The sequence below is a fragment of the Bidens hawaiensis genome, unplaced genomic scaffold (assembly GCF_021521415.1).
Source record: "Bidens hawaiensis isolate Kalapana, Puna unplaced genomic scaffold, B.hawaiensis_p1.1 tig00003644_1, whole genome shotgun sequence".
Taxonomy (NCBI): Eukaryota; Viridiplantae; Streptophyta; class Magnoliopsida; order Asterales; family Asteraceae; genus Bidens; species Bidens hawaiensis.
Genome location: NW_027491207.1, coordinates 323274 through 338289, shown reverse-complemented (window position 1 = coordinate 338289; position 15016 = coordinate 323274). Strand labels below are relative to the sequence as shown.

Below are 15016 nucleotides of genomic sequence, written 5' to 3'. Positions count from 1 at the left end.
CTATTCTTTTATTTATTTCTTGATAACCCAAGTAACTTTCCCTCTATTATTAAGTAATATAATTAATATTATTTTGGAATTTTCGGGATGTTACACACTATGGGTCATCACTAATGTATCAGAATAATTTTGGCAAATATGTTATAATTTCCTTTTTAATTATCTAATTTGTCATCTTATTTATCATATCTATCCATAAGTCATGAGCCAAAGCAATAGAGATTTTTTCAAATTTTTAAATTTAAGATTCTAATCTTTTTATTATTTTATGAAATTAGAAAAAAAAAACAATATATTCCTAAAAGAATTTATATAATATAATAATATTAATGAAGCATTTTGCACATATTTCCTTACCTTTGCCACTCTATCGATGGTGTAAATGATAAATCAAAGATATTGATGTCACATTTGAACGCAATCGCACTCCGAATATCAACACTCAACCAGTTATCACAGCTACACGCACAGATCATTCAGCATTCACTCCACCATGACAACTACTGGGCATCACTCCTCATCAGCCACTGCACACGCCTCTGCGCACTACCCGCCTACACCCGTCTCATTTTCAACTCAACCCACCAACCCAACCTCTACGCCTTCACCAGCATGCTTAAATTCTACTCGCACATTGGTGCCCATCATGACGTCATCACCTTGTTTGATGATATGCGCATAACCCCTGATGCTTTTGTGTTTCCGATTTTAATCAAATCCATGGGGAGGAAAGCTGTTGGGTTGCATGGCCATGTCTTGAAGCTGGGATGTTTTTCTGATCGGTATGTGCGTAATGCTGTTATGCAAATGTATGCGAAATACGGGCCGGTTGAGTTTGCACGCAAGGCGTTCGATGAAATGCCTGACAGAATGGTGGCGGATTGGAACTCTATGATTTCTGGGTATTGGAGGTGGGGCGATGAGGTTGAAGCTGGTAAGTTGTTTAAGTTAATGCCTCAGAGAAATGTGATATCTTGGACTGCGATGGTGACTGGGTACTCGAAGAAGCGAGATTTGGTTAATGCACGTAAGTTGTTTGATGAAATGCCTGAGAAAAACGTGGTTTCTTGGAATGCGATGTTATCTGGTTATTCGCACAACGGATTTGCAGAAGAGGCCATGAAACTGCTGGATGAGATGGTTATTAGAGGTGTTCAACCTGATGACACGACTTGGGTTGCTGTTATTTCAGCGTGTTCAGACCATACAGATCCTAAACTTGCAAGTTCACTAATGAACATGCTAAATAAGAACGGTGTTAAATTAAATCACTTTGTTAAGACTGCGTTAAGCGACATGCATGCAAAATGTGGGAATCTTGCGGCTGCTAGGAAGACGTTCGAGGAGTTGGGTGTGTTTAGAAACGTTGTGTCATGGAATGCGATGATTTCTGCTTATACAAGTGTTGGTGATTTGAATCCAGCCCGAGAACTGTTTGATAGAGCACCTTGTAAGGATGTAGTTTCTTGGAATTCAATGATTGCTGGCAGTCAGCAATGGCAATTGAGCTCTTCAAGAAGATGATCTGTTCTACTTCTAATCACATAAAACCGGATGAAGTAACCATGGTTAGTGTGATATCCGCCTGTGCACATTTAGGTGCATTGGAGTTAGGAAACTGGGCTTTAAACTTCATAAATGAAAATCAAGTCACATTGAGCATTTCAGGTTACAACTCGCTTATCTTCATGTATTCCAAATGTGGAAGCATGAAAGACGCCAAAACAATCTTTAACAAAATGGAGACAAAAGATATTATCTCCTTCAACACTTTGATTAACGGGTTTGCAGCTCAAGGTGATGGATTTTCAGCCATTGATTCAATGCATAAGATGAAAGAGCACGAACCCGATCGAATCACATATATCAGTGCTCTAACCGCCTGCAGCCACGCAGGGATGTTAGATGAAGGTAAAAAGGTTTTTGACTCCATCACGAGTCCGGATGTTGACCACTATGCGTGCATGGTAGACTTGTTAGGTCGAGTCGGTAAGCTAGATGAAGCCAAGAATCTAATAACAAGAATGCCAATGGTCCCACATGCGGGAGTGTATGGGTCACTTTTAAACGCGTGTCGGATTCGTAAACGAATCGATATTGGCGAGTTTGCGGCTACTCATCTTTTCGAAATCGAGCCCGAGAATTCTGGGAATTATGTTTTGTTATCAAATATGTATGCTTCAATGGGAAGATGGGGCGATGTTGAACGCATTCGTGACAAAATGGAATTATTAGGATTAAAGAAAGCCACTGGATGGAGTTATGTGGAATATGATGGGAAATTACATAAGTTCATTGTGGGTGACAAATCGCATGAAAGATCAGATGGCATATACAAATTATTGATGGAGCTAAGGAAGAAAATGAGGTTAAGTGGATATGTAGTTGATAAGGAGAGTGTTCTTAGAGATGTTGAAGAGGAAGAGAAGGAAGAGATGGTGGGAACTCATAGTGACAAGTTAGCACTTTGCTTTGCACTTCTTGTTGGTGATTCAAGGGCCATTATTAGAATTGTGAAAAACTTGAGGGTATGTTGGGATTGTCATGAGGCTATGAAGGTTATTTCAAAGGTGGAGGGAAGAGAGATTGTTGTGAGGGATAATAACAGATTTCATTGTTTTCATGATGGTTCATGTTCTTGTAAAGATTATTGGTAGCTTAGCAGAGGTGACAAAATGGATGGGTTTTGTGGGTGGGTCACAAATGACAACTTTGGGGGCTAAAGAAAAAAAAAAGAAAAAAAAAAGGAAAACGAACACATTTAAATGCGTCTATTAATAGAAAATTTGGTTGGTATGTTGTTTCATCTTTGATTTCATTTGACTCATAAGTTCAAACTTTTTATAGTGTGAATATATTGTCACCAAAAAACGAATAAATAGTAAATATTTTTACTTCAACAAAAAAAATAATAAATAAATAGAAAACCAAACTCAACTTAACTCATACATAAATAAAAATAAGAGAATATTTCAAAACGTGTCTTTTGAAACGAGAGAATTCAATTATGACCCCAAATTAAGGAATTATCAAAATGTTACTCTCAAAGTATACGTGAAGTCTAGTTTGATATCGAAACCACGCGTGAAGACCAGTTCGGTAACCAAACTATGCGTGAAGATCAATTTGATAACCAAACAATGCGTGAAGATTAGTTTGAAACCAACAAACTATGCGTCCCCAACACTTTTTGAATAAAATCTGTGTCGCGTCCCTACCATTTTGAAATTGTGTCCCTACCGTTTTGAACAAAACATACGTGCAATCTTTTTCTTATATATATTTCTTTTGGTGCGTCCATACCATTTTGAAGTTTAAATTTATATTTCATATAATCATAATTAATTTATTTATATTTTGTTTTTCTTTAACAACTTTTAATATATAAAGCTTTATAGCATTTCAATTTCAAATATACCGTTAAAACGTGAAAAATCTACTTGTTGATATAATTTTTTCTTAAAACTGAGTGGCTTTAAATTTATTAAACATTCTAGTTAGTTGAAGTTTCGAATGTGGGGCTAGCTTATTTTATAGAGGCGCATATCTCTTAAAGGGGATATTGCGGATTCAAATCTTGATAAATAATGAGTATATTAGATTTATTGATTTTAAATAGAGTTTTTTTTTAAAAAATATCAGTTCGAAGTTTGATACTGTTATATGTTTTAGTTTAATCACTTAAGACTTATATTTTGAAACTCTAGCATAGAATAGACTTTATTGCTTATATGTTTTTATAGACGCTACGGCTTTTGGATACATGGTATGACAAGTTATAAGTTAGATAGTTGGACTAGGGTTCGTTTTTCAAAATTCAGTCATATGTTTGGTAGATGGACTACTCTACTTTATTCAAGTCATTTAGAGTTTATATGATAGGTTGAACTAGATAAAATTGTTAGATACATGGTATGACAAGTTATAAGTTAGATAGTTGGACTAGGGTTCGTTTTTCAAAATTCAGTCATATGTTTGGTAGATGGACTACTCTACTTTATTCAAGTCATTTAGAGTTTATATGATAGGTTGAACTAGATAAAATTGTTTTCTTACAAAAACTAAAAAAAAAAATCTATTTCTATTCATGTTTGAAAAAACAATATTTTCTTCTTTTTCTGATTATCTATTTATACTATGCCGACCGGATTAAATCAATAAATTAGAAGCATTGTGCTGGGTTTTGAAGAGGGTATTAGGTAGTTTTTTAAGTTCATGCTAATGCTATAAATATACATGTTTCATATAAACAATCAGGTTTTGAAGAGAGTATATGGCAGTGTTTGAGTTCATGACTTCATGCTATAAATATACATGTTTCATATAAACGACCGACAACGAAACCAAATCGGGCGTGTAGCGACGGATCAACTACATGAGCATTAAAAGAGGTGATAACTATCATAGGTTTATGTAGCTGACAAAAGATGAGTTGTTATAGGTTTATGCTATAGAGTTATGCAAGTGGTTTCATAGTTACAAAAGATTGGTTTGTGGGCATCCGTGAGCTCCACAATTACAAAGAATAGCATTGTTTTTTTTCTGAATGTTATTTCCATAGCATCTACATTACCCAGTAATAAAAGAGGAATACATTCTTGTTTTTAGTTTTTCTTGTTTAACCTGCATGCCGTGATTTACTCTTGTTAGGTTTTTTGATGTCTGTATTTGGAACAAAACTTTACAATATAAGAGCAAAGAAAATACTCTTACACCAAAAGCACCAACAAATTCACAATGTATGTAATCGATTATGGTTAAAAAGGACACCGACTTAAAATAATAAATAATATGGAGAAAAGAAACTCAATTTTGTTATGAGTTTCCTTTTTCTTTTTACATTATAACTCGGTGTCCTTTTTAACCGATCCAAAACCACCCGGCATGAGCTCGATTACCCCAAGTCTAACCTAAAGTCATGCGAAACGTGACCTGAATTACACCCATGCTCGAACCGAGCCTGACTCGAAACCCGAGTTAACAACACCTGACTTACCCGAGCTCGGTTACATAATCCGACCCGAAGCAGCCCAAAACCTAAACAACACCTAAAACCTGAACAACCCAACCTGGGAAAACAGAAGCACGAGAAAAAAAAATGAATTACCTTTTTCTAAACCCACAAAAACAAAAGAATACTTCTAGCTACACAAACCGTTCCTGACTTTGCCTTCTGTTTTATCTATATAGTCTGTATTGTCAGTAACGGTTTGATACAGTCCAACTCACATTAGACCTAAACTCTACAACTACTTTAGTTTTCAAAAATCAAAACAAATTAGCCACTAAATAACTGTGGATTTTAAGAGGCTACAAAAGGTTTCACGTCCGACTTATTTTGGTGACTTTTCTTAGATTCAATCGAACACAACGAAACGAATAGGCTCAGTTATGTATATCAAGGATAGAGACAAAGATGTTTTGGAATATGTGGTGGCTGCAAATTAACGGTTGCACATGCCATCCGGAAATTGCCCCGCCAAGCTGCAACTCGAATCAACAATATCTCATTATATTAAACCAATCATAATAGGCTGCATGTAAATTCATAAAATATATAGAAGAATATACCAACGATGCTCATGTTTGGATCATAACTTCAGAGAAGCCGTTTTTGCTATTGATCATCACTGATAACAACAGAACCACACCAAAAGCACAAATTGGATGCCAAGAACCCTAAATTATCTATCATCTAATTAGTATAATTGAGAAGTATGGCGTCAGAGATTAAAATAACCGTTTAAAATAACAATGATAATAAATCAAATTATGCTTAATACCCGAAACGTAAATAAGCTTTAATTAACTTAATAATAATAACTAGGTTAATAACCCGTGTATTGCACGGGCTAAAAAATGAAATCAAGCATATAAAACAATTATAATTATTTAAAAAAATCAATAATGCCAAATAATTTAGTAACAATTATAATTATATTATTAGAAATTGTTAATAATATAATTTTAAGAAAGTAATAATTGGTTTAATTGATAAATATTAAATAGTAATAAATTCATTAATTGTTATATCATTTAACATAAAAAAATTATTAAATTGAATGAATAGTAATTAAAGAATTAGTTAATTAGGTGGAATATGTATAAATGAGAATTGATTAGTTGGCATCCTATGTTGATGACATAATTGAAAGCCATGTGAAACCTGTATTGCTTTAATATATTAGTTAGCTGTATGAGAAAAAGAAAAAAAATTATAATAGTAACTAAATGGATCTACATCAATGTTTAAAAAGGAAAGAATAAACAAAATATATATATGATTAATTATGTAAATAAAAGAAAAATGAGGAAGTTATTTGATTTGTACAAGACATATAGACTTGCTATTTTCAAGCCTCTAGATGCACTAATCTCAAAACAAAAATAATAATAAAATAATAATAATAATAATAAAAAAGAATTATGTTTTAGGTAATAATGTGTAATCGGGTCCCACTTGACAAGAACATCTTTGACCTACAACACCTTCTTCTATCTCTACCAATTTTCTTAACCACTACCATTGTCAGTATTATTCGGTAGATATTTTCCAACCCAATAATTCACCATAACTTGCGTAAACACAAATATATGAAATGATGAAAAACACCATCTCTTGAAATCATCTCTTCACTGTATCATCTGCCGGAAATGATTTCACATAATATTTTATTTGAAATATCCATATTTAAATGTAGGGACATTGGCTATAAAAACCGACCTGGCATTTGCAAATAACTCAACTCTTAAACCAGCTCCGATGACCAATCTGTTTTCCAGCGACCGTTTTAACTATCTCCGACCCACCGGTTCTTTTTATATATTCTAAACCCATAGCCCGCCACCAGTTAGACCGATTCCAGCAACCGAACCCCACACCACTGCAGCCGCACGCCACCTTCGCATCACCGCTGCCACCTTCCGCGCCTTTCTGGGAAGTATCTTCGCCACCGTATCGCGAGTCCGACCAAGGTAACCCAATCTTAAGCCAATAATAGTGCTCTAATTAATATTAAATGCGAATCGAAAAGCAAGAAAATTAGTTTACAACATGGGTCTTTAAGCTTAAGACTAATCATTTGGAGAAGAGTTAGCTAATAAAAGAACTAACAATCTAAATACTTAACATAAAGCAAATAAGCTCGAGTGGTTAAGACTCTTTAGTTACAATCATCAGGTTTAGGGTTCGAAATATACTTGCTACATCTGTTTTGTCTATTCCTTTTTTTTAAAATAAGTAAGAGCTCATTTTCTAACTAGTTAACTGTCCAACATTAAAGACATAAATTGATTGGTGGTCTGCTGGTTAGGCTTTTGGGTTGTAGTAGAAACGATGCTTGGTCCAATTATTTAAACCATCTATTTTGTAATAAGCTGTTCTAGAGTTCAAACCTCACTCATGACAAACCATTTTTTTTATGATACTTGGTTTTATATTCACCAATAGTCATCTTTTTAACATTTAAATATTCGTTAAAACACATAAATAAAAGATATCGACCCCGTTAAATAATACTTATTATTTTTTTCCTTTCTTCTTAATCAAACGACTCTTAAGTTTTCATATACGCATAAGATAAAATTCGACTTTAATTTTTTTTAAACCGTGCACACTCTTATAAGCTACATGTATACGATGTAGGTTGATTAAAAGAGCCTCATCTGTATTACTTATTTATGTAAGACAACTAATCAGCGATCAAGGTACGGATCCTAACCCCTCCCTATTGTTATCATATTCAATTGTTATAAACCCATTGATATTTTATACCTTTGGAACTCCTAACGTCTTTGACACCTCGATTCATTTGGCCGTCCGTTCGATTCATGTTCAAATTATGATTTGTTATTTGACTTGTTAGCGTGCGATATATTTATTATTAAATTGTACTCATTATCGCATGTTCCGTGAATTGCTAAAATATGAATTTTTATTATATAACTCAGATTATTTGTACTCTGTTACCCTGAGCACTCGCTTCCCGTAAAGTGTCCCACGGGCATAACATTGTGGCATCAATGTTATGTGCTCCATCCGTGACGGAGAGATCAGTTCACGGCGTCTCTTAAGTACAGGTGTGGTACGTAGCTATTAGGAGCCGTATGGATATATCCTAGTTTAGTTTCAGCTTCAGTTTCAGTAAATGGTTGTGGGTATGCCAGCTTACGCCATTTCAGTTGATTGATATATAGGAGTGGCCCCCTGTATGTCGTCACATATTATAAGACTCAGTTATGCTTATGGGTACATTCATATGATATGTTTCAATTCAGTTATATAATTTTAATCCGTTATATGTTAACATATATTGTGATATTGTATTCAGTTAATTATTATTTGCTTTTGATCCTTAATATTTCGTACTGGGCATTTGGCTCATTCCGTAAACCTTTTTACACTTCAGGTTCACAGGATACGTTGGGCGGGATCAAGAGAGAAGCCTAACACTTAGGAATAATCAGAAGATGTCTGTTAAGCTTATGTTATCTGAATAATATGTATTTTGGACTTAGTATCTGATTTATCAGTAGTCTGTAATTTTGACTCTAATAAAGTAATGGAATTATGTCTTTTGTTTCTGTATACCTCTGTACATTGTGGCACGTCAGCCCATCCGGGTTGGGGTGTTACAGCTAGATCCTCTATGTACAAATTGAAATAACCCCAACGAAACACCTTAAGACTATTCAAAAGAATAAATTGAGTGTTAAGAACCCCATATTTCAATCACATGTGAACTTTACAAAGCAACAACCAACGATGGAAAAGTCTAAAAAATTAGATAGAATTATCACTCCCGATCACCACACTACTATCACCATGACTTCCTCGCCACCTAGGGTTCCACAGAAGAACCCAACAACTGTGAAGATGATGAAAATGGAACGGCTAAAGGAGAAGAGATAATATGACCTTGCGTCATGGAGAGCAACATCGTCAACGGCTCACACCACTAAAGCTAAGTTTGCTTCAGTAATCAACCACCACACAACCGCTACCTATGGTTCTGAAAGGGAACCCTGTAGCAATCGGTGGAAGACTACTTCGATTAACCCTTAATAGAAATCAACATATAAGGATTTACAAGGCAAATCCACATATGGTTTGAAGCACAATTAATCTGGTTGTTGTAGAGGTAAGGGAGAGAGACATGGCCGACCCAGGAGACATGCATGTGGCGGCGCACGTTAGTATGCTAAAATAAACTTGGTTCACCTTAAAAAGAACACTTAAGATAAAAAAACACACATAGTTTGCATAATCAAAGTGTCGAACTTGGGCACCCAACCGGTGAGAGAACTCAAAGAGCAAACACAACCACCCCACCAGAAGGAATCTTATTGTTAGAAGACAAAACTATTGACAGATATATGGAAACATAAAGAAAACCTTTGTGGCGCCAAACTTCACAATTATACATATTAGATAATTAGGGTTCACACACCTCTTTTCCATCAGCAGAGCAGCACAGGTAAGATAAAATAAGCTTAATTATACAACAGTTGATGCTTGAATCTTGACGCTTATTCATTTTAGGCTTTCTTTCTTTATAGTTGATGCTTAATTTTATAATAATATCCTCGCACTGTCTCTCACTCTCACAGAAGAAGCAACTAACGAAAAGGTAAGAATTCCCATGTTTCTTGAGTCTTAATAAGTAGTTTGCACAAAAATGATGATTTTGTTTTTCTCTTTGATTAGGTTTAAAGTAGATAATTCGGGGGCGTTTGGTTAGCAGAATGTTTCGGAATTGGAATTGGAATTGGAATTTGAATTGGAATTGGATGGATTCCTTTGAATTCCATAATGTGTTTGCTTATACACTCTGTGAATTGGATTAGAATAAGAAGATACAAAACATGACAAAATTACCCTTCAAAAAAATTCATAACTTTTCACCATCTCTAATGTCGGCGGCTACCATCACCATCGGCCACCGCCTGTGTTCGACCATCAAAGGAGGCGCGCTCCAACTGTTAATCGCCGACGACCACCAGTATTCCAAAGCCAGTGTCTGTTGAAACCTAAATCGATTGCCGACGATTACCGGCAATCAAAATATATGAAGAAAAAACATGGGCTTTCGTTGGTTCAGACTCGCCGGAAAACACGGTTCAGATCTTGTCGGAAAACACAGGTCAGACTCGCCGAAAAACACAGTTCAGATATCGTTGGAAAACACAGGTCGGACTCGCCGGAAAACATGGTTCAGATCTTGTCGTATAATTTGGTTGAGATCTAGCTGGAATTATGTAGTGACGGTGGCCGGAGATAAATGCCCCTGATTTTGGAGATGAGCATAATGAAGAACAGCGTAGGGTTATTTAGGTATTTTAATAAACATTTCAAGGGATTTCAAACTTTCCTTAGATAAGTTGAAGGATTGTGAATTCCATTAGTTGGAAATCAAATCAATTTCCAATTCCTTGTCTTAGCTAACCAAACACCATAAGGAATGGAATTTTAATTCCAATTCCCATGAAATCCCATGAATTCCTGCCAACCAAACAGGCCATTAGGTTTAAAGTAGATATTTTTTTCTTGAAATTTAAATTATTATTATGGATTTGAAATTTACTTCCTTCTAGAGTGATGTAATGGTATCCAATGCATCTGTTGATCTAATTTTAAACTTCTTGTTATATGAATAATAGGAGGTTAATTGCTCAAATGGAATGAGACTTTTTGTTGATGTATAACTATAACTAGGATATAGCCTGTGTAAAACATGGGTGGTTAAAAAAATAAAACAAAAAAAAAATGTTATGAATCTATAATAATTAAGAAAACGAAAAGGCTAACACCAATTCATCCTAGTTGAGTTGGTAAGCCACAAACATTTTAAAAGCAATGTAGTGAATTCGATTCCAGTCAACAACAAATTTTTCCTTTTATCATTCATGGATAAGAAATTGTAAAAATAGAAAGTTGTAGTGGAGGGTCTAATTGAATGACATGTGGATTCATTGTGTTGTTGTTATTATTATTATTATTATTATTATTATTAGGGAAAAGTGAATATAAGGTTGTTATATATGTAAGTTAGATACAAAACCATCAAAACTACGTAGTTTTTATCCAAATATAATTAAATCCCTAATTTCCCTTATTCCTCTTCATCAGCCGTTCAGTTTCCTTCATAGGCATTCTTCTCCATCAATAATAATCCCTTTCTAAACCTAAAAAAAACCTTGCGACCATGGAAAACTGATTTTGCAGCTCCATTGGAATTAGAATTCTCAATAACCCATTACATCAGGATGTTAGTAAAAAATACATTCGACTAGTAGCTTACTTCTTTATGTTTCTGCCATAATATCCATCTCTAATACTTCTTTATTAATTCTTTTTTTCTTAAAACGGATCTATGTTAATTCTTTATATATGTGTGTACAGTGTACTGTAATATCCATGTTCGTTTTTCTTGAACATGGCAGATACAACAATGGATTTGGAAGTTCAGTCACCGGTTGAAGCTTTTGAAACAAATCTAGTTGTTCGTATTGATTTAGAAGGCCTTTTGGTCATTAATAGCGGTTCAGATGTTGAGAAAGAAGCTAACGACATCAAGGGAAAAGTTTTTGATATTCTGATGATGCTTATGATTTCTACAATCACTATGCATTTTTACACAGATTTGGAGTACGTATTCATACGGCTTATAAAAATAAGACAACAAATGAGCATTATCGAAGAATGTATGTATGCAACAAAGAAGGCTTTAAAAATTTGAAGTGTAAAAGTTCAGTAGGAGACGTTAAGAAACGTCGAAGGGATTTAAGGACCGGATGTAACGCATGCCTTTGGATTTCAAAAAGAAAAGATGGGAAATGGTTTGTGGATGTGTTCAATGATTCACACAATCACGAGCTTACTGTTTCTCCGACCAAAGTATTGAAACACCGGTCTCATGGGAAGTTTCACCGTCATTGGCTTGCAAATCTCTAATTGCGGAACTTGGTCAATCCGGGTTGAAACCTTGTCAAATCAAGAAGGTCATAAATGTCATGAAAAGTCCACATGAAAATAATGTTACATCAAAACAATGTTCTGACGTCTTATCCGATCAACGAAAACAATACAAAGGTAAGGAGTTCTACGGGCTTATTAAACATTTCCAAGATAAATTACTAGAAGATCATAACCTTTATTTTGTTGTGGATTTATTTGATGATGGGTCTCCAAGAAATATTTTCTAGGCTGATGGGAGATCAAGAAAATCGTATATAAAATTTGGGGATGTTGTTGTGTTTGATGTCACATACATGACCAACAAATTTAAGATGCCATTTGCCCCATTTGTTGGGGTGAATCATCATGGTCAGTCTATACTTTTTGGTGGTGCATTATTGGAAAATGAAAAACAAGATACTTTTGAATGGTTATTTCAAAATTTCTTAAAGTGCATGTTTGATAAGTATCCATCGGCAATAATTACTGATCAAGATAAAGCTATTTGCAATGCAATCAAAACAGTTTTTCCAAAAACTCGGCATCGCTTTTGTTCATGGCATATTAAAAAACATGAGACTGAACATCTTCGGTCTCTTAAAGTTCAATATAGTGACTTTGAAGAGTTACACAATCAATAGAAAAAAAGTAATACGATTGAAGATTTTGAAACTCGTTGGAAATATTTATGTGGTAAATACAATTTTCAAAGTGGCAGTTGGATAACAGAGATGTATAACCAACGTAAATATTGGGCTAAAGCCTTCTTGAAAAATTGTTTTTTTGCGGGTATGACATCAAGTGGAAGAAGCGAGAGCATTCATTCTTTTTTTGATGGATATGTAAATTCAAATACCATGTTGAATGAATTTGTAGTACAATATGATAAAGCTGTTGAGGCTCGAAGGACCGCTGAAGAAGATGAAGACTTCAGGTGCATGAATTCCAAGCCAAACTTTTCTTCTGTTAATCCGATAGAAGCAAAGGCAGGTTCACGTTACACTAAACAGCTCTTTAAAGTATTCATGAAGGAATGGACCAAAGCTACCTTCAATTTAACTCACGAGACAAAAAGCAAGAGTCTAGAAGAAATCAACTATAAGGTTGGACAATTGAATATTGATAAAATACATTGGAGAAATGTTAAGTTTCGTCTCTCAGAAAAGTTAGATGTTACTTGTTCTTGTTCAAAGTTTGAAACATATGGGATGTTATGCAAGCATATCTTATATGTATTGAAGAAAAAGAATGTTCAAACCCTCCCTGATTATTATATTTTACCTAGGTGGACACTTGATACTAGATATAAGTTGGCTGATTGCAGTATTGGGATCGAAGACACATATAGTGGGAATGAGGTCAGTGCATTAACTTTATGGTGTGTTCAATCAAATTTTAGAAAATTTGTTGAGCAGGCAAGAGACTCTCTATCTGAGATAACGAAACTAAATAACATGTTGTTGAAGTTTTTAGAAGAGCAAAGTACTCGAACAAAGTCAAAACAGCCTGAGAGTGTGTCACAAGATTCTAATGTGGGAAGTTCACAGGTAAACATGATGCCTCAAATTTCTATTCGTGATCCACTAGTTCATACTAATACAAAAGGTCATCCTAAAAGTGCAACTAGATTAAAATCTTCCCTAGAAGCACCAAAAAAGAGAGCTTGTTCTAACTGCAAGGAACTAGGTCATTACATTACCGGGTGCCAAAAAAGAAGGTATGATTTACATTTACTAATAAAAATTAATCATTTTTTTGTTAAAATTATTCTCATGTTTATTTTTTTTTCAGGTGAAAGATGCTTTTCTAGAAAGAGAAGGATGACTTGTGAATGGGCTTGAAGATATGTGCAATGTTTTGGGGTCTTTTGATCACTATATTGATTTTTTTTATTTGATTAGATACTAAAATTTTGGTTTTTCTCATAATATTTTAGTATGGTGGATTTTTTTTTAAATGTATAAACTGAAGATATGTGTAATGTTTTGGGTCTTTTGATCACTATTGATTTTTTTTTATTTGATTAGATACTAAGATTTTGTTTTTTCTCATAATGTTTTAGTATGGTGGATTTTTTTTAAAATGTATAAACTGAAACAGGCCAAAATGTAGAAGTTTTAAATGAGGATGATCAAAATGTAGCAATATATTTATATATAAATGTAAGCAGGTTATTAAATTTCTATGACTAAGTTAAAATACTAAGTTAGATGGTAAAAAATTAGTAAAAGTCAAAGAATGAGAATGGTAATGGTTGGTGGAAGAGCAGCTGCTGCAAGTTAAAACCTGGGTTGCTAATGCTTAAGTTGTAAAATTGATTAATCTTGTTCGTACTTAAAATATATTAAGCTAAATCTTTTGTTCAAATAGGAACTTTAGCTTAATTTGTGTGGTATAGCATGTTTATGTTGTATGTTAATAAAACATGAAATGAACAATAGTTGAGAATCTGCTGTATGAAATGACCACTGGTTGAAATGAAGCAGATCACATTATAGTGAAGTAATAATAAACGGGTTAAAATAAAATGCCCATATATACAAGTCAAACATAGACATTTAAATGAAACGGGTCACAATACAATGAACTAACATTAATAAGGTCAAATACAAAAACTTAAAATTAAATGGGTACAAGACCAGGGGTTGAAACATGCATTCGTATTTGATTATAACTTGTACAAAGAATGTAAACTTTCTTTACAACATAACAAATTATAATCTAACAGATACACAATTCACAAATCTCGTCCAACAGTTTTGTATCAATAATCCAAGGATGTTAAAATTGCCTTTGGTGCAAAGCATGTAGCCGACACAAAAGAACACCACCATTTCCTTCACCTCAAAATGCTTCTTCCATAACTCAATCATTAGTTCATGAACGAATTTCATACCCAATCTGCAAAATAAAAAAAAAATAATATGCACAATAGTGAAGAGCTGTAAACAATCTAAACTGAGCCGAGACAGATTTGGCTCGGGCCTGAACTCAAAGTTAAACGAGCCGCTTAGCCTATGTGGGGCTCTGCACGTTTATTTAGCAAGCTTGAGCTCGGAT

The 15016-nt window shown here is 34.2% G+C and overlaps 2 pseudogenes; both read left to right on the top strand.

Annotated features, from left to right (window-relative positions):
- Positions 1-375: 375 nt before the first annotated feature.
- Positions 376-2688, top strand: LOC143623911 (pentatricopeptide repeat-containing protein At1g14470 pseudogene; annotated as a pseudogene).
- An 8762-nt stretch (positions 2689-11450) lies between these two features.
- LOC143623923 (protein FAR1-RELATED SEQUENCE 5-like) lies at positions 11451-13751 on the top strand (annotated as a pseudogene).
- Positions 13752-15016: the final 1265 nt, after the last annotated feature.